Genomic DNA, 19,798 nt, shown 5'->3' on the forward strand with positions numbered 1-19,798 from the left:
CGTTGTAAATCCAAAGACTTACCGTTATCTCAGCGGTGAACTAATAAAACTGTCTAAAGTTTACATCAAAACAATGAAAATTACCTGGTTTTTAGCGAAGGATGAAAGAAATAATTAAAGCAAGTAACCTGGAAAGACTAAAATGTGAAATATTCAACTTTTCAGTGTCTTTCCGATATTCATTTATGTAAAAGCTATTTTAAAATTTAAAGATAGGTAAATATAACAACATATCTTCGCGTTTACAGTTTCAGAAAGCAGGACATAATCACATCTTATCAAACTATTACAAGTATCAGTAAGCTGCAAGAAACTCAGTCGTCGGTTGCCATGATAAAACAAGTTCACAAATATGCGTAATTGACACTAGGTTAGCCATGCTCGTTATGTCTTCTTTCTACTGTGTCTCAACACACTATTACTCTCCATCTGCGTATGCGACTGTTATTTAGGACCCTTGGCAGATATTTAAGTTTAAAATATTTGAAATCTCAAGGGATTTGGGGCCTGAAAGATAACCTTGGGCAGTCAGAAACTGTTGTTTCTCTTCGATCTGTGTGAGTGATGAGAAAATACATATTTTGGCAAAATCTTGTTATTTACACACGGGAAATTGATTTTAGTTGTTATAATGGCCTGACATTTCTGGACAATGCTGTAGAGAGCTGTTATTTCTTCTTGATAAAATGAAATGTCTGAAAATACAAAAACTAGTATTTGCAAATATTATAACAGTCATTGAAAAACAAATGGAACTGGATGTGGCTTAGCGGTTAACGCACAGAGCTGCGGATTATAAGGAGAAAAATTCGAGCCCATAATATAGCGCTGATAACGCTACGTATTTTAAAATGTTGATGAGTTAAGAAAAGTGACAATCGATCACACAATTCGTTTGTCAGTAGCCGCCAAGGCTGCAGTTGTTGCTGATTAGTTAAATGAAAACTATACTTGTACCGTGAGGGCCACTGGCCTGGCCATTTAGCTCAAGAGTTGCAATATTCAGATTGAAAATGCCAAATTAAAAACACAAAATTGTGGATCCTTGTTGTTTAATATGAAAAATCATTGATTTACAACTACGGCAAAATGATTAGAAAATAGTGCCATATTTCAGTTATCTGGTAGCTACAAACAGACGAATAATGCAACTTTCAAGTGTGATTAGCAACAGTATTGAAGTGTTCTCTTGACTAATGTAGTTTAGAACCTCAGTAGTTTTTACGAAATCTACTTATAGATCTATGACCGTATACGTTTACAATATTTATTGAAATGTCTTCCTAATGAAAAATGAAACTTCTTTATTTCAGTAGAATTATTCGAAGTTGCTCGGCTCACAAGAGAAAGTAAAAAATGACCATTTGACAATAAAAAGACGTAAAAATCATGAAAAATGTATATATTGCCAAAATAATTTAATTTACTGACGGGTGATTTAAATACAGACTATGATTACTAGGTCTATAATTAGGTCTGAAGAAGGGCGGTAGCCCGAAACGTTACCTATCTATAAATTATTTTTGCAATATATAAACCTTTCATATTTTTTACCACAACAGAAAGTAATAAACCCGCTCAAGAACCTTGATGCTGAATCGGAGACGTCGTAGTATGAAAGCTTAAGCTTTAGTAAACACTAATACACAGATAACCGTTGACCCAGAAACAAACCACACCTTTATAAAGTCCTGGTTAGAAGATCAAAGAGAATTTTCCACAATAGACAACACAAGATTTTCTGATTTCATGTATCCTATAGAAAAAAAATGTTTAAAAGTAGCGCAGTAGGCACGCTTTGTTATTTTTTGTCGCTGATCTGCGATGGTTTAAAGGCGTCTTTTTCAACTGCAACGTATACCGCTTTTAAGTATTTTTTTATAATGTGTTTGTTACTTAATAATTTCTATTTTCTGTTCATAGCATTCATTGCTGTTTCCATTGAATCCAAAATAAAGAAATTTGACAAAAATATTTCTAGATTAAGTTATCCAACATGACTCAGTCGAGCTTTTTCATCTTCCAATAACTATGTGGAACTAGAGTAAAAGATTTGTGTCGCTTAGCACCTGCTCTATAGTTCTAAAAATGGGTGAATTTTCTTAGCTATGTAGGCCACTAATGTACTGATGTTAAGTTCTATTACCTTTCAGTAACCTTCTGAAATAGATATTTTAAAACTTGAATGAAGTTTTAAATTGTTTAAATATGAAACGTTGTTTATAATTTTAATTTTAATTTTGTCTTTACAATGCGAAAATATTTATTTTTCGTTCTTTCAGTCAAAGCGTTTTATAGGGAGAAACAAAGCAAAACCTATCTAGATAAACATTTGTATTCTAAAGTACGAAAACAGTTTCGATAGTTTGTGCTGTGTGCATTGGTCTTATGCAATATACGTAACAATAATGAATATTGAGTAGCATTGCATATAATAGTTGTAAGATTTATGTTACAGCTTTGTAGTTTTAGGTAGCTGATACTGATGCGATGCTTACAATTTGAAAAGTACATCACTAAAATCAGTTATGCTAAATAAACCAAGTGTCACGTTATACTCTGTAACTGTTTTTGGATATAAATAAATATGTAATTAATGTTAATGCAATAGTAGGTAATGAATAGTTTTGTTCAGCTGACCTTCTGTTTGTTTGCTGTAAAACTCAAAGCTACATAATGAGTTATCTGCATGATCTCTGTCCATCACGAGTATCAGATCCAATTTTTAACGCTATATGCTCAATGATTCATCTTTAAACCACCTGGATACAAAATGCCCATTAAAACGAAGTTACTTTAAGCAATTATTATAATAAACTAGGTTTGTGTTATAATTTGTATTATTATGTTCTCACCTAAGACATGTATATAATAAAAAAAATACCAATCTAATAACGAGGGTACTATAAGTTTACATTTCTTATCGAAAAACAGGATACACTTATTTATCAAGCAACCTACCACTCTTTTCTTAATGAACGACATTATTTTTCTTCTTAGTGAAGGCTTGTGAGGTTAACACAAGGTAAAACCGTGTAATACATTTCAGAATGAGAGGAAAGGTTCCTTCTTGATTTCCCTACCTTCCCGCTTCCTTTTATATGTGTGTGTGTGTATGTGTACGTAGGTGTTTTATACATCAAATTAACAAGTGGTGGAAATTCCTTTTTCTTTTCACAAAACAAACCAGCACTTTTACAGAATGTTAAGTAATTTGATAAGGATACCGAATGATTACTAAAATCGGCCAAGGCTACATATCTAAGATGCTTAAAGTATTTATTACAATATATAAGTAAAATCTGTTTTATAATTATCAAACAAGCAAAACTGAAACCATCATCTGGTCAGGTTGTGTTTGCTGTTAAGCGCAAACCTGTGCTCTGCCTATTGTGAGTATCAATAGCCGATGTTTAGCATTATAACTCTACAGATTTACTATTGAGCCACCAGAGATAACTTTAACAGCAAAATGTTTATAATTTAGAAAGCACTTTTAAAAGTGTGACAATAAACAAAAAACCCTACTGAATTAAATAAAAATTGATATGATCATTTAAATAACCAATTCTGTTACCTATACAAACGGTGAAGCTAAATTTATAAACAAGCGAAATCACAGTTCTTTCACAGTCATGGAACTGGCTGGATTCACAAGCTTTCGAAGCAATGCAGAGAAGTTAGGGCACCGATAAAATGGATAAGCGTAAGACCAGAAAAAAAAAAGGGTAAAAGCAAGTTGATAAAGAAATAATAAGTTCAGCAGTGTATCGGCGATATGTTTCCTGAATAAGAAGGTTAAAATCCAGGATTCAATTTTCACATAACGGGCAGAACGTAAATAGCTCATTGTGTAGTTTTGCACGAAAAAAACATTAATTACCTCTTTCTCTCTCTTGTTGTGGGTTGGCTTCATGGTAGAGCTTTGGAGCTGGATTCAAATTCGTGAGATACTTAAAAATATTCCCCACACTTTAAGATGCGAGTGTGTTGTTGTCATGAACCTTTAGTACGGCTGTTGTGTGATAGGACGTTACCGACTGTCTGCCTTTCTTCTGATCAGTAGTTAAAAATTAGAATGGTTGTATGTTATTTTGTCATTAATTTCTCCATTGTAGCTCAAAAACTTTGCCTTCAAACCGTTTAAAGAAGTATCTTTTTCTTTTAAGCTAACCTATACGTAAAGTGGAAAGTCTGTGGAAATTTGTCAGGACAAATGCTATAAAATTGGCCTCTACATTTTTCATAGAAATTTGTTAAGATGGAAAGCGTGATGTCGAGTAGTTCAGCTAAGTAATGGTTACCAGAGTAAATACGATAGACAAAAGATGAAGGAGTTCTAATATATAAACATATAATAGAGAGAAAGAGCATTTCTTTATTGTATCTATGGCAAAGCGACAAAGTCATCTGTCGTTATCACTAATTTCTTTTGTGGGTCATTTCAAGTTCAATACAACCAACATAATTTATCATTTTATTATTAAACGGGACGAGCATATTTTGGAACAGTAAGTTCTCACATTCATGAAAGGGTGCATAGGCTATTCCAAAATTTATCATTTATTTGAAAACTTCGTTTAAAACATTTTTAAAACCTCATACGTTTAAAATAATGATTACACATTAAACACGTGATATGTTATTCTAAGCCAAAAGACTAAATTTGCAGAACATAATTTTATACTCCCATCTGTGCCAATACTGTTTTACTTGAACATCTAAGCAGTACGAGTATTTTTGAACATGTCGAAGAACGTTTGTCCTAAACGATTTATGAGAAAAAGGGTAAGCGTAAATATCCTGTACTATTGGTAACATTTATTCTGCAACAAAATGTAAGTTGTGATCGCTTCAAATAGTGTATAACAGCGTATTTTTAAATATCCTTCAGATAACCGTTAAATAACGGTGAAAAAGTTTAGACATTTATCATATATGAAAGTCCACCCTTGAAAAACTCGTGTAAAATAAAAGTACGTTTATCATGTATAAGATGGAATATTTCGTAAAATAGAGTCAAACTAGTGAAAGTGTAAATTTTAATTAATACATTATATCGTCATTTTTAGAAAATGTAAATTATCAGGAAATTTAATAAACTAATAAATTAGTGTTAAGTGTCCTTTATACGACGATTTAAATGGCTAGGAAAATAAATTAACTAATGAATTAGTTCTTTAAACCAATTACTTATAGTGATGTTGATCAAATTTATGCTGATTCAATGGATCTATGACGTCATACTTGCCTGTCATGACAGGCTAACAATGCGCACTCTAGTAACAGTTTTTGGAATAATGATGTCATTATCTTAGATGACTATCCCTCTTCTAGAGACCAACACACGTATGGCGCTCTCTAGCGCTGTATTTTACTATTGCTGATCTAACTACTACTGGTTGAGCATATAAGATGATTTGGGAAGTTAACCTTCCAAAAATAAGGAATATTTTCATCGTTATATAGTATTAAAATTTTGCCCTTTATTTAACTACAAACTCACAGAGATGTGCTCGGTACGCAGGTATTAAACGTAGACAAGATTTTCGTATCGTAGATTCAAATAAATATATTGTTTACCATATCTAACATAACTTGGAGACCAGACAAGAAAAATGTAGCTTAGGTTTAAATCAGAAACATTTTGGTATAAAAATCCTGAACTGACATTTTTTATTTGAATTGTACAAAAGCGTTTTCTAAATGATTTCTCAAATTAACGTATAACGTGAGCAAAATTATTTTTCGCTGATAATTTCAAAGGAAAATTTTTCTCTCAATTTATGCAAATTTATTCATATTTCTATGGCAATTCTGTTTGCTTTATGTTTCAGATTGTTTAAATATACACTTACATATTAATGCAAGGTGCATTTTCGCTTTAATTTGCAAGAAAAATACACAAATAATAAATCGTCTGCTTACAATACAACATCTCTGTAATTTACTTATAATTACTTTCAGTGATGAAAATTCTATTATGTTTAAGGAATATAGGGTGGTCTTTTGTCAAGCATAAGCGTAGTATGATGATCATACTTGTGATAAAAAAATCTTTAAAAGTGAAGTTTGAGAATACCGGTTTGTACTCTCGAAAATCTAAGAGATTCTAAGTCTCAGTCCCGTAATAATTATCCTTTAAACCTAATGTTAAATATTGTTCTTTCATGAAAAGAGTGGCTACATCTATACTGTATGCAAAAATGTCTTAAACTCGCCGTTATGTACGTTTCTCATAAATTGTATTTCGACACATGATCTGTATTAATCTATTGGGTTACGACAGTCATTTGAAAGATATATACTGCTGGCCAAAATCTTAAGGCCAATGAATATAAAGAAAAAATATGCATTTTGCGTTATTAGACTCAACCATTTATTTGAGCAGAGCTTTGAAAGATGAAAATAAGAAAAGGGAAAATAAAAATAAAACTTTTTTGCATTTAATAGGGAAAATGTGAACACTATGAAATTGGCCTAAATACTAGCTGGTCAAAACTTCAAGAAAATACCAAAAAGAAGTCCTAAACAGGGTAGGAAATGCCAAACAATAGGTCTCAGTAGTGAGTTGCACGGCCATCATTGCGAATAAGTTCATATATTCGCTTTGGCATGGTCGACATAAGCGTTTGCAGAAGGCTGGCTGGAATGTTATCCCAAGTGGTGAAGACGGCTTCACGAAGATCATGCACTGTTAGGAATTGACGTCCATTTCTACAGACATTCCTTGCCATTCACCCCAAACATTTTCAATGGAGTTCAGTTCGGGCAAACACGCTGGATGGTCCAAAAGAATCACGTTATTCGCCACGAAAAAGTTGTGGATTGCAGCGTTGTCCTGCTGAAAAATCCAGTCATTTCCACACAAGTGAGGGCTTTCAGTCAATAAGGATGCTCTCTCCAACTTGCCAATGTAGCCAGGTGCTGTTTGACGCCCCTGTATAACCTGAAGCTTCTTTGTTCCATGGAAGTAGAAAGCACCCCAGATCATGATGGAACCTCCTCCATTGTGTCGTGTAGAAAATGTCTCCGGTGGAATATCCTTATCGTGCCAGTAACGAGTAACGTTGGAAGCCATCTGGATCATCCAGGTTTAATTTTTTCTCATCAGAGAACAAAACCACTTTTCTACGTCTGTTTGGTGCTTCTCAGCAAAGTTTAACCGACCTGTTTCGTGGTGTGGAAGGAGGCGTGGTCTTTGAAGACGTTTACGGTTTTAAAGCCTTTCTCTCCTAGATGTCGTCTTATTGTTCTTGAGCTGCATTCTGCGTCCATAAGAGCCTTAATCTGGTTCGACGATCGGCTGATGTCTTGTCGTACAACCCGTCGAATCCTCATGTTCAACGCCGTCGAAATTTTCTTGGGCCGACCACTTGAAATTCTCGTTCCGTATCCCTCAGGGTCTTTTAAGAAATTTGCAACACAGTTTTACTACGCCCAATCTCATCAGCGATGGCACGTTGAGAGAAACCTTGCTTTTGCAGCTCGACAAATCTGCCACGCTCAAACTCTGTCAACATTTTAGCCTTTGCCATATTTTTACCCAATGTAACACAGGAGATGTCAGTGGAAGATGTTGACAACGCTAATGCTTGAACACAAATGACTAAATTTCGTTACGTGTTTACCGGTTAACGCTTAGTTTCAGTATGGTCTTAAACTTTAGACCAGCTATTATTTAGGCTAATTTCATAGTGTTCACATTTTCCCTATTAAATGCAAAAAAGTGTTTTTTTTTTATTTTCCCTTTTCTCATTTTGATCTTTCGAAGCTCTACTCAAATAAGTGGTTGAGTCTAAGAACGCAAAATGGATATTTTTTCTTTATGTTCATTGGTCTTAAGATTTTGGCCAGCAGTGTATGTTTGACGTTAAGTACAAAGTAAAACAATGAGCTATATATGCTCTTCCCACCACAGGTGTCGAAACCCAGTTTTTAACGTTTCAAGTCCACTGAACTTTCGCTATGCCACTGGGCAGCACTTGAATGATAAAATTAATCAAAGAAGAATGATTATTTGTTGCTGTTATTCAACAAATCAGCAGACAAAAAGAACATCTGAATTAAATACCAAATATGATACCAGCGATTTTTGTTTATACTTTTTGCGAAGGATATAACAACTGACTGCTAGTTTTCTAAGTGTGAACACTTACGTTAACAAATGCTAGAAGTATTGAGTACTGTTCTTTTTGAAACAAGAAATGTATTTATTTATAGTTATACCAAAACATTTTATTATTTTAATGGTAGCTCCCTAGTGGCACAGTGGCATGTCTGCTGACTCACACTTCTAGAAACTGTAATTTCAGTATTATTTGAACAAAATAAGCAATGGAAAGTACAATGTAAGTATTGTGATCATGATTAAATGTGCTCTATTATTTTCTCACAATGTAGTTATCAATATAAGAGTTTTACAATTGTACACAAAACGTAAATATTAAACATAATTCATATAACCATTCATCAAAAACACACAATAATACAGTGGTGTGAGGTATGTTACATCTAATTATATGATGTCACATTGCCTAATGTATTTATAAATCGCACTATAACACTATCTTAACTACCTTCACTATGTATTACACATTACCTAAAATGAAATCTTAATCATTGTTATATTTAAACTAATTACACAATGACATAAAACCAAAAGTGATATCTTATTTAAGTACATTTTGACACATTCCTAAAGGATACGTTTTACGTGTACATTAGGTAAAATTATCAGAAATTGTATGTTAACTATGAATGCAGTTTTATGCTGGTCATATTTCAACTACTTGCATTGCGACTCATTATCAGAGACCATTTATATATTTGCATTATATAAAACATTAGTAAATAAGTTAATCTTTTTTATGTCTAAAGGATTTATATTGTCGATGCCTGACAATGTCTTCCCATGGTACAAACGGAAGACAATAGTAACACATTTCTCTGAGATTGATAGCTAGTAGTTTACACGTTAACCTCCAACTACATATCATACAGCTGAACATATTGAAATGTTTAAGGTAAAGATTTGTTTGTTTGTTTGTTTTGAATTTCGTGCAAAGCTACTCGAGGGCTATCTGTGCTAGCCGTCCCTAATTTAGCAGTGTAAGACTAGAGGGAAGGCAGCTAGTCATCACCACTCACCGCCAACTCTTGGGCTACTCTTTTGCCAACGAATAGTGGGTTAAAGTAAAGAATCTTGATTAAAGAATACAACATATCGCGGGAAATCTTCTTGTGAATTACTAGCCAATAACACTAGCTGTTAGGTAACGCTGCACATTAACAGATGTCATATCGTAATTCAGTGTGGTATGACATTACCGCGAAAAATTATATTAATTATTTATAAACAATGACAAAACTAAGTATACACTGAATTAAGAGCTGTACCTTAGAAATATAAAACTGTACATGTGGCTGGGATCTTTTTAAAATTAATTTTATCACCATATATTACTAAAGTTAATATTGTAATTATTTATACCATGACATATCACCAGAAATCAAGTTTTAACAACGAAAAATGATGTATTACCAGGAATAATAATCTAACTGAAGATATTACTGCCAATTTCCTTTGGAACATGTCGAAATTCGAGAAGATATAAATGGGTGAATGTTTCGCTTAATTCGCGCTCTCATCTAACCACAAAAATCGAATATTTGGTTATTAAAATATGTTATTTCTAAATGTTTTTTTAAAGTAAGAAACAAAATTCCATCACCATGTATTACTAAGATTAAATTGTAATTATTTATACCATGGCTTATTACCAGAAGTCAAGTTTTAATAATACAAAATAGCGTATTACTTGATATAATAACCTAACTGGGGATATTATCACTTATTTTCTTTGGAACATTTTGACATTCAACAAAATATAAAGGGGTGAGTGTTTCACTTAATTTGCATTATCATCTTGTTTGTTTGTTTGTTTTGGAATTTCGCACAAAACTACTCGAGGGCTATCTGTGCTAGCCGTCCCTAATTTAGCAGTGTAAGACTAGAGGGAAGGCAGCTAGTCATCACCACCCACAGACAATTCTTGGGTTACTCTTTTACCAACGAATAATGAGATTGACCATCACATTATAACGCTCCTACGGCTGAAAGAGCAAGCATGTTTGGCGCGACGGGGATGCGAACCCGCGGCCCTCAGATTACGAGTCGCACGCCTTAACACGCTTGGCCATGCCGGGCCGAGCATTATCATCTAACTCTTGGGCTACTCTTTTACTAACAAATAGTGGGATTGACCGTCACATTATAACGCTGTCACGGCTGAAAGGGCGAGGATGTTTGGTGCGACGGGATTGCGAACCCGCGACCCTCAGATTACGAGTCGCACGCCTTAACCCACCTGACCATGCCGGGCCGAAGAAAACCATATCATAAAGTATTGATATTCTTATGTCAACATATGGATTTAGTAACCTTTCTGACGGATTTACTATCATATATCTTTTTCAATATCAATATTTGTTTAATTTAAATATATATTTAGAAATGTACATAACTTGTACGGTTAAATCTGTTTTGCGGAATTCCCACGTATTCATTAAAATTACAAAATATTCTCGAGTGTATTAAACTGAAACAAACGTAGATAGCAAAATAAATGTATAACAGTAAATCCATTACACTTGAAATAGCTGAAGAATTCAATAAGTAAATGATCTTTCCTATCTTGGTAAAATATAAGTTATATTTATTTAACACATATTTGTTTTTCTTGTTAGAAGTTTTTTTTTATAAACAAAGGTCACGTCTCTTTTTATTTCTATAAATTTCAAGATCCAGCCACGTGCATGATAAATTGCCTTATAATGTCATTAACTGATTTTAGTTTTGACCTTAAATATATTTATTTATGCAGGATCGAATCCACCAAAATGAAGTAGAGTCAGCATTTGGTAACGAACTTATTGTGTCAAAAGACCAATAATGATTATGTTCTTAGTTTAATAATAGTTTTATCAGATAACTGATAAAGTTGTGTAATAAAGTATGTAGCGCAAATGAAGTAATTAGGCTAAAATAAATGTAAATATATTCTCTTTTAACTATTTCGTATATGCTAGATTCAATTCCCTCTTCTTCTACTTTTTACATTTAAATTGTTTATTTTTTATGTATTACAAATTATATTATATTTCTCTTGTTATTAAACTTTTGTTTTGAAGATGAAATTTTGAAAATTACTAAAGGTTTAATAAATGCTTCATATCTTTACTTTCGTGTTTTATTTCATTATCAAATATTTAAATCTACAATTTCAAGGGAGAAGCATTTAGTCTGTTGATCTCTAAAAGCTAAAATTACTTTTGTATTTAGGAATGTTCATTTCAGTTGGTTAGTTGGTTGTTGTTGTTAACCGCAAGGCTACGCAAAGAGCTCTACTGCGTCTGTTACTGGTATCAAAGTCAGAATTTTAGCGTCATAAGCCTATTTAACTATCTTCGAGCTCCTGGGTGCGCTCAATTCAGATAATGTGGATAACTATGACATTGGATTCAAAAGTTAAACTTTTTTCTGTCACTAATCTTTACCGACAAATAATGAGCAATGTACTTTGAATTGTAAGAAGGAAAGATGATTTAAAATTGATTTATTTAAAATACCCATTAGTAAATTATCTAACCTGGATATTATATGTATTTTCTATTACTAAATATTGTAATTCCCATAATAGCTAGAATTAGATATTAGAATCAGGGATTGTAAAATACTATAAACTTGTAATTTAGTTCAATTTGAATATGCCACAAATCGCTAATAATGTTGTTGTTAAATATTATTGTAATTTCACTTACAATTTACCATCTATAATTTATTAAAAGTACGATAATATTTAGAATAACTTCTTCGTTAAACACAAGTTTTTGAACAATTGTAGGTCTTTTAATGTATCAACTGAATTATTTTAATAAAATTAGCTAATGCCCCAAGCTATAACAGTGGCACTACAGGAACACTTTACCTTTGCTGAAGAAAATCCACAAACTTTCAGAGAATACATCTACACGTGAACAACAAAACGATAATACAAGTTGTTGTTTTTATAACACAATAAATCTTTGATAGACTTCAACAAAGGGAAACTTGATTGTAGTCTACTGTTATTTACAAGAAATCATAGTTGTTAAGGCATTTTGAGTGTAATAAGTTATACAATAGATTTTATCTTACTTAAATTTGCTGATTAGTTTTAAATTTGGATATAAAATTCAATTTTTGACTCAAAAACTGGCAAAAAATAAAATAGTTACTAAACGTAACAAAAGATACAATAGCTTTTGATCTTCTCAGATCATAAAAATTATCTCTGATATTTTTTGATAATTTAAACTTCCTGGTGTTCAAAGAAATAAAACTGAAGATTGCAGGACTAAGCTTTAAGATTGTCTGTGAAAGATTAAGATGATTTATTTTCCATTTTTTTGTAGTTAAGCTCAAAACTATACGATAAGCTATCTGTGTTTTCCCCATTCTGGTATCGAAAAACAGTTTCTAGCTTTGTAAGTCATCAGGCGTACCGTTGTTATGCGAGGGAGCAAGATAATTCCTCTAATATGGCTGACAAATTCAAAACAAATCAGTACAACGTTTTATCCAATCATGTTAGTGTGATGATTTAAAACTCTTTTAGAAGCTCACCTTTTTCTTCCTTTAAAACAAGATCAACATATGCAAAAACAATCTGTATTTCTAGATAGTTCAAACTACAAGTGTAATTTAATATCATATTTTGCTATTTCAAACATATATAACTCCAACTAAATACAAAATAAATACCTTTATTAGCACCTTAAGGGCCCAGCATGACGCTCGACTCGACTGAGGGTCGCGGGCTAGAATCCCTTTCACACCAAACATTCTTTCCCATTTCAGCCATGGGGGCATTATAATTGTGACAGTTAATCCCACTGCTTGTAAAAGAGTAGCCCAAGAATTGATGGTGAGTGATGATAACAAGCTGCCTTCATCCTAGTCTTACACTGCTAAATTAGGAACTGCTATCTCTCGTGTAGCTTTGCGCATAATTACAAACAAAAAAGCTTTTTAAAGTCTATTGCCACACCTCAATTCAGGAAAAACTTAATATAATAGTTCATATTATTATTAACTTTCCAGGAGGTCAACTTAGGATAAACAGTCTGTATCCAGTATCTAATTTAAACAAGTTATATGTCCAGTGTAAAAAAAAAAAAGTGCTTCACTGATTAGGAATACACTTTACTGTTTTGAAATGGCCTTAAATCTTAGTCCTATATGTTTATTCCTAAATGTCTATAACTGTAGACTACTACTTTACATTGTAATTCCTCAGTTCTCTTTGACAACCATTTTGGTTTATTTGTTTGAAATTAAGTGGAAGGCTACACAACGAGCAAGTTGCGTTCTGCCCATGACGGGTATCGAAAGCCGGTTTATTACGGTGTGAATCCGCAGACATACCGCTGTGCTACTGTGTGGGACAGCCACTTTGGGAAAAAAAATTACCTTGACCATACATAAGTGATCTTAAATGATTAATTCCATACTTTTCATTTTGCTTTCATTACCTTCTTTGATGTTCAAGATCATATTTTTATCTTAATTAAGTCAGAAATAATAGTACCTTATATTACGTTTAGAGACCAATTTATTATCTGATAAGCTTTGAACAAAACCCAAATTGAGCTTGGCATGTATAATTTTTATAATCAACAAGTCCAACTTGTATAAAAGTCATTGTATACTATTTTCATAATTCCTACAAGTAACAATGACTTATAAGTACTTGTTGAATACTGTTTCATTGATTGTTTGGAATTAAGCACAAAGCTACACAATGGGCTATCTGTGTTAAATACAGTTTCAAGTGAGCAAACTAAAAACCTTTCCTTTGACAACGTTTAATTTCTTCTAAAGTTTTGATGCGATAAATATCTCTTTTAGAAAGACGGAAATTGATCGTAATAAAACATTTGAAGCTGTATTTTAGGAGCACTATACAGTATATTTACTCGAAAATGTTTTAATTTCAGGTTTTGGTTTTCTGGATCAGCTTAATTTTTAAAATAGAAAATATACCTGACAAAAGATATCATATATGTTAACGTAGGTAAAGCTGATATTTATAACACCTATGACTGGCTAATAACATATTGGTAATATACGAATATGTAATTAAACATAAGTAAAAACAAATTCACAAGAGCTGCATTTGCGGACATGTGTTTGTTATGTTTAGCATATAAATCTATGTTACAATATTCACTCGTTATATTCCATCTCATTAATCTAGTCTACAAACCTTATATAAACGAATATCATACCAACAGCTAACTGAAGTATTTCAAATTAGGGTACCAACTTCAATACTTCAGTTAGTTTTCAAAACTAGGTTTTTATGCCATAATTCGTCGTTTCTTCTATTTCTACGTATATCACATAATGTATGTAATAGAAAACTATTATACAACTTTACTTACTAGTTGTTGTTTTTGTTTTATTTTATTTTCATGAAGATTTTCCCCAATGATTCTTAAGTTTAATTTATTTAAAATACAACTTACCTAAACTTTGCAAATCAGTTAGAGAAAAAAAAGCATGAACATCATTTCCACTTTATATCAGCAAGAAATTGTATCACAAATTATAAATACTTCAGTATATCTTTCGTGTTACAATTACAAACTTGTACACTGCTTTCAGGAACATTGTCTACATGCCATCGTTACGGTTTTGAAAAAAAAATGTATTGTTTGATAATAATTTTGTTTTCAGGATTCAGATATAAATGAATAATTAAAAGTGTAAAATTTGGTTTATCACATAAAAATTGGTAAAGTGTATGGTTGGCTAAGAGAAGAATATGAAAATATAATGATCTGGGTAGCAAGGTATCTCACATCTATTAAGCTATTTATTTCTTATTTTGTCTTTATTTGAATGCAAATATTAAAAACGTTCATGAGATTCAAGTACACCAATTCGCGATGTCCAAAGTAGTGTGCACAAAGAATTTTAACTTTAAAGCTAAATGTAGGTATGAAGGCAATCTTAATAGGTGTATTACTAGTTTGGTAACTTGCTTCAGAAAGTAAATACGCTGAGAAACTTTGATTTTATGTTACTTTTAAGCATTTTACACAAAACTACACAATTACTATCAAGCACAGACGTTCCCTAGTTTTGAACGGATAAATTCAAGAGAAAGCAGCTAGTCAACACTACCCGCCAACAACTCTGAGGTACCGTCTGACCGTATAGCAGGATTTGACAATCATTTTAATAAAGCATCCACAGCCTCAAAGTGTGGCGTGCTGTTCTTTTTGACGGTGACAAGACATGGACAGTTGACTCGCAGATAACTTTTACTGTTGAAAAAACAACAACAGTAGGATAGGGTAAAGTTATGATAACTTATATCTGTTAAGAGTATTCCAAGAGTTGGTTGCGGGTAGTGTAGGTTGGCTCTCTTTCCGCTGGTTTATCACTTCAGAATTAGGGACATCAATCGTGTAGTTTTGCGTGAATTCCAAGAAAATATAATTAAATATAAACAAGAGTTGAAAAGGTTATTAAATAAATTTTATTTTAATACACATGTAGTTTTATCGGGAACACTTTGTTCACTTGTAACTTTCTCTAAATTAGAGATGACTAACCAAGAAATTTTCTCGACCAAAAATTAATTACTTCAAAATTCATCAAGCTAATATTACTTTTAGTTAATGTAACTTTTATGTAAATTGTGCTGAAAATGTAAATAGACAGAAATAAAAATACACGAAAATAAAATCGATTTGTATCACCTACCTTCTAGAACGTACAAACTAAATACTTCCTTTTATCGTGGACCAGTCTATAAGTCATGATGACAAAACCTAACACAATGTGTATTAACGTAAGATTATTTCGTATTTCTAATGGGCAGTACAGTACAAACCTCCAGTGAGTATGATGCCAGGATACATAGCTATTACGACAAACTTAAGAGAGATCTCGACAGACGAGACTTTCGTGCGCTACTTGTATCAAAAGTTATTTTTAGCTCGTACAAGATCATGGTGTGAACTACTACTGCTGGGTGCAATGAAGCTATACCTTTATGTTGCTTCTCAGGTCACTATACTATTACTACATAATGTGTAGTTCGGTTTGTGCGGCATAACTCTGCGCATGACGAGGAAAGACGCCATCTTTCAATTATTAAAATATGTGCTCAGTGGGAACTATAACAAAACATTCTTGACAAAATAATTCTTTGTGTTTGAATAAGTAGTTGTAGTTATTTTATTCTAAAATTTTGCACTACATCTCATCATTTAAATGAGGAGTATGTGGCACTTATTATATACCATCTATATCTGTAAGAACACTTTAGCTCAATGGTTGTTACTGAATTCCTAATTTAAAAAAAAAAACATTTCCATTAGTGATATCCTTATGACTGTAATAACTACAACGAAACAGATTTTCACAAGTAAAAAGAAATAAAAATGATTATTTAAAATGTCTCGCAATGTGAGCACAAAAATATGTTAACAGTCCTTCGATTAGTCCACTAAAAAACATGATAGAATCTTCAGGTAAAAGAGATTTATATAGCTTTAAAAAATCAGTTAAGTCATAGTATAATAAGACAACTAAGCTTATATCTTGATTTATTTGTAACATGGCATCTTTTTTAATAGTAAAAGATGTCTGTGGGTCTGTCATTTGCGTCTCTTTACCGCAAAGAAAAAAACTAATCGCGTTTCACACCTTGACTCTGAGGGTGAGTTACAAGGATAATTGTCAAACACTATACGGTCAAACAAGAGTAGACCCAGGGTTTACAGCGAATGGTGTCGATCTGTTCAAAATTAGAAATAGAAATACTCAGATAGCCCTCTGTATAGCTATGTGTGAATAATTGAAAAAAGCAGTAAACTACTTGTTGCTATTATAGCAGTTGTAATACAATATCATCAACACACATCCAGCATCTAAGATAATACTAAATATTATTTAAGCATGCAAGTAACGTTAAGTTTGAAATGAGAAAATTTGCTCTTTGTAAACTTCTGTTGTTGTTGTTTTTGTTACGTGTCCTTTAATCGTTGTGATTTATTTCCAGTGTCTTCTATTTTTAGAGCAAAACCTAGCCCAAGAATTAGCTTGCTAAGATAATGAATCCAAGAGCTCATGGTTTGCGACCAAATACGCTTTGCACTTCGAAGCCACGATGACGATATTAGAGTGACAATCAAGTTCCATCATTCAGTCACATAAGACCAGTCTATGAGCTAGAGGTGGAAGCTATTTACTAACTTCATTCTTTCTAGTCTATCACTTCAAAATTATAGACGATAAAATCGTGTGTAACACTTTGAAACAAACAAATTGCTGCTATCGTGCTAGACTATCTGTAGAGATTGAAAAACATGAAAACTAAAGTATCAACGTAGCAAATTCTTCTTCCACGTTGATGTCACTATAATTTGAAAAGAGCAAGCAGAAATGACACTCAATAACATAAATGTATAAATGTTAAAACACTACATTAATAACCGTATTAGCTTTGTAACACCTACATCTTGGTTTCCACAAAATAAACACACAGTTGAACAAAAGTAAATGTTATAGCAAATTTATCTGTTTGTTTTTTTCAATGATCTAACGCACGCTTAGTTTTCTAAGTAATTTGAAAAACATTTGATCGTTATGTTTAATAGTATATTGAAGAAAATCGCTATCTTTTTGTGAAAGGATTTATGATTGTGTGTGTTTTAAAGAGAAACGACGCAATGGTTATTTGCTCATTATCTACTGTGGGTATGGAAACTCCAATATAAACCCACCGCTGAGCATAATTAACAAAAAATGCTAATTATTAAAAACGTTATTAATGAAATACTTCACAACTTTATTTGTGCAGTCAAACTACTGGCACTTGAGGTCAGTAAACAAGAAGTTATACATTGTCATAACCAAAACATGTGCTGTTTAATTATTAATAACAACATTCAATTTCACCATGTTAGTACGATAACTGGAAACCAACCAATATATAACTGAACCCTTGTCTTGGAATCTTACAAATATTCATTAATCAATTATAATCACTATATTGGCGCGTACTCCTCGTCTTTAAACATCCGTTACTATTCACAAAAGGTAGTTTAATACATTCAGGAGATATTTTGTTTCCTCGAATGTTTGTTTATAATCGAGCATAAAGTTACATAACTGGCTCTCTGTACAGTGCCCAACAAACGTACCGAAACCTAATTTTTAGCGCTATAAGTCCACAGACTTATCACTAAGCGTCTTGGAGTGGGAAGAATTCCAGGAAAAGATTGCTAAATGTGTAATAATACTATCGTTGGACACTGTTATGGTTGTTGTAGAACCTGAATGTCGTTGCTACATATTATTTCTTCTTTATTGATATTCTATAATGATACATTTATTCGACAGAATTTATAGATATGTCAGTGTATTTTAAAAACAATTATATTTGCAGTTGACAATATCACACAGCACTTATTTCATTAAACCTTCTTTGTATGCATAATATTAAAAACTGAGTGGTCAGAAGATAAGGCGTGTAAAAATTATTTTGTAAACTTACTATAGCAGTCATACTGCATATATTTTTAATTACTTAAAATGGTCTCTTTAAAAATCTAAGAATTTTCAGTGATTTACTCAAAAAATATACTGTTTTCTCGTGCAACTGTGTTGAAATATTGTAGCTATTAGATATAATTATTTTATCTTCAAGTGTTTAGTGAACAAAATTTAAATTTCTAATCAAATGTAAAACATTTTGAGATATCATAGCGACTTGATCAGTGGTTAAGGCGCTTGATTTCGCAATGTGAGGGTTAACAGTTCAAATCCCCCTGTCATTTGCCCTTTCTGCTGTTGGGGTATTATAATATGACTGTAAATTCCACTATTCATCAATAAACGTGTAGCCCAAGAGTTGACGGTGGGTGGTAATGACTAGCTGCTTTTCCTCTAGTCCTTCATATGCTAAATTAAGGACATCTACCGCAAATGTCCCTCAGATAGCTTTGCGCGAAATTCAAAACTTTAACGGGTCACTTAATTTTTCGCAACTATTTGGCACTTCAGAAATGTAACTGTTGCTAAATTCTCACGAAAAAATTCATTTTTTATATGAACTTCTAAAGCACGCTTTTACTACATTTGAGATTTTGCCCCACAGATAGGAAAAATTTAAAACAAATATATAATTACACATATGGGAATTTTACTTTATCTTCACTGTTACATTAGATTATTTATTTATAATAGAAATAATAATAACGATGAAATCTTTCTTCCCTTGTTTTTAAGAACAAAGTCACACAATGGATATCTGCGCTGTGCTTACCGTGGCTATGAAACCCTAAATGTCAGCGTTATAACTCCGAGAGTTTACCACTGCGCCACAGCGATTGTAAGTATAAATCGATATATGTATATATATTCAGGATTTAAAACAAAAAACAAGAAACCAATTTATGATTCAAAGTGAGTATTTTAAAACTACAATTTAGCGTTTAAATGACAATTTGAACGAAACCAGAAATTTCTGTTTTGATTTATTGTTACTTTGCTTACAAGAACCTTATGCATGAAATGGTTGAGTGAAGACTATGTTGAAATATTTTTGCATGTTCCTTTCAGATTGTTAGCTGGTCCTCAACTTTAAAGTATAATGTTTATCAGTTATTACCTTAAACGTCAGTATAGAGACACTAGAATTTGATGCGGACCTGCCAGCTCATGTGGAACGAGATA

At 32.3% G+C, this 19,798-nt stretch overlaps 1 protein-coding gene across 1 annotated transcript in view; it reads right to left on the bottom strand.

The window, feature by feature from the left end:
* The window catches only part of LOC143252872 (tetraspanin-9-like), a 50,308-nt gene extending 34,225 nt beyond the window's left edge, over positions 1-16,083 (bottom strand). Inside the window, exon 1 of the mRNA XM_076505667.1 lies at positions 15,818-16,083. The gene's annotated coding sequence lies outside the window, so the exon portion shown is untranslated. The remainder of the gene's footprint in view (positions 1-15,817) is intronic.
* Between the last annotated feature and the right edge of the window lie 3,715 nt (positions 16,084-19,798).

This window comes from Tachypleus tridentatus, chromosome 6 (genome assembly GCF_004210375.1).
Source record: "Tachypleus tridentatus isolate NWPU-2018 chromosome 6, ASM421037v1, whole genome shotgun sequence".
Taxonomy (NCBI): Eukaryota; Metazoa; Arthropoda; class Merostomata; order Xiphosura; family Limulidae; genus Tachypleus; species Tachypleus tridentatus.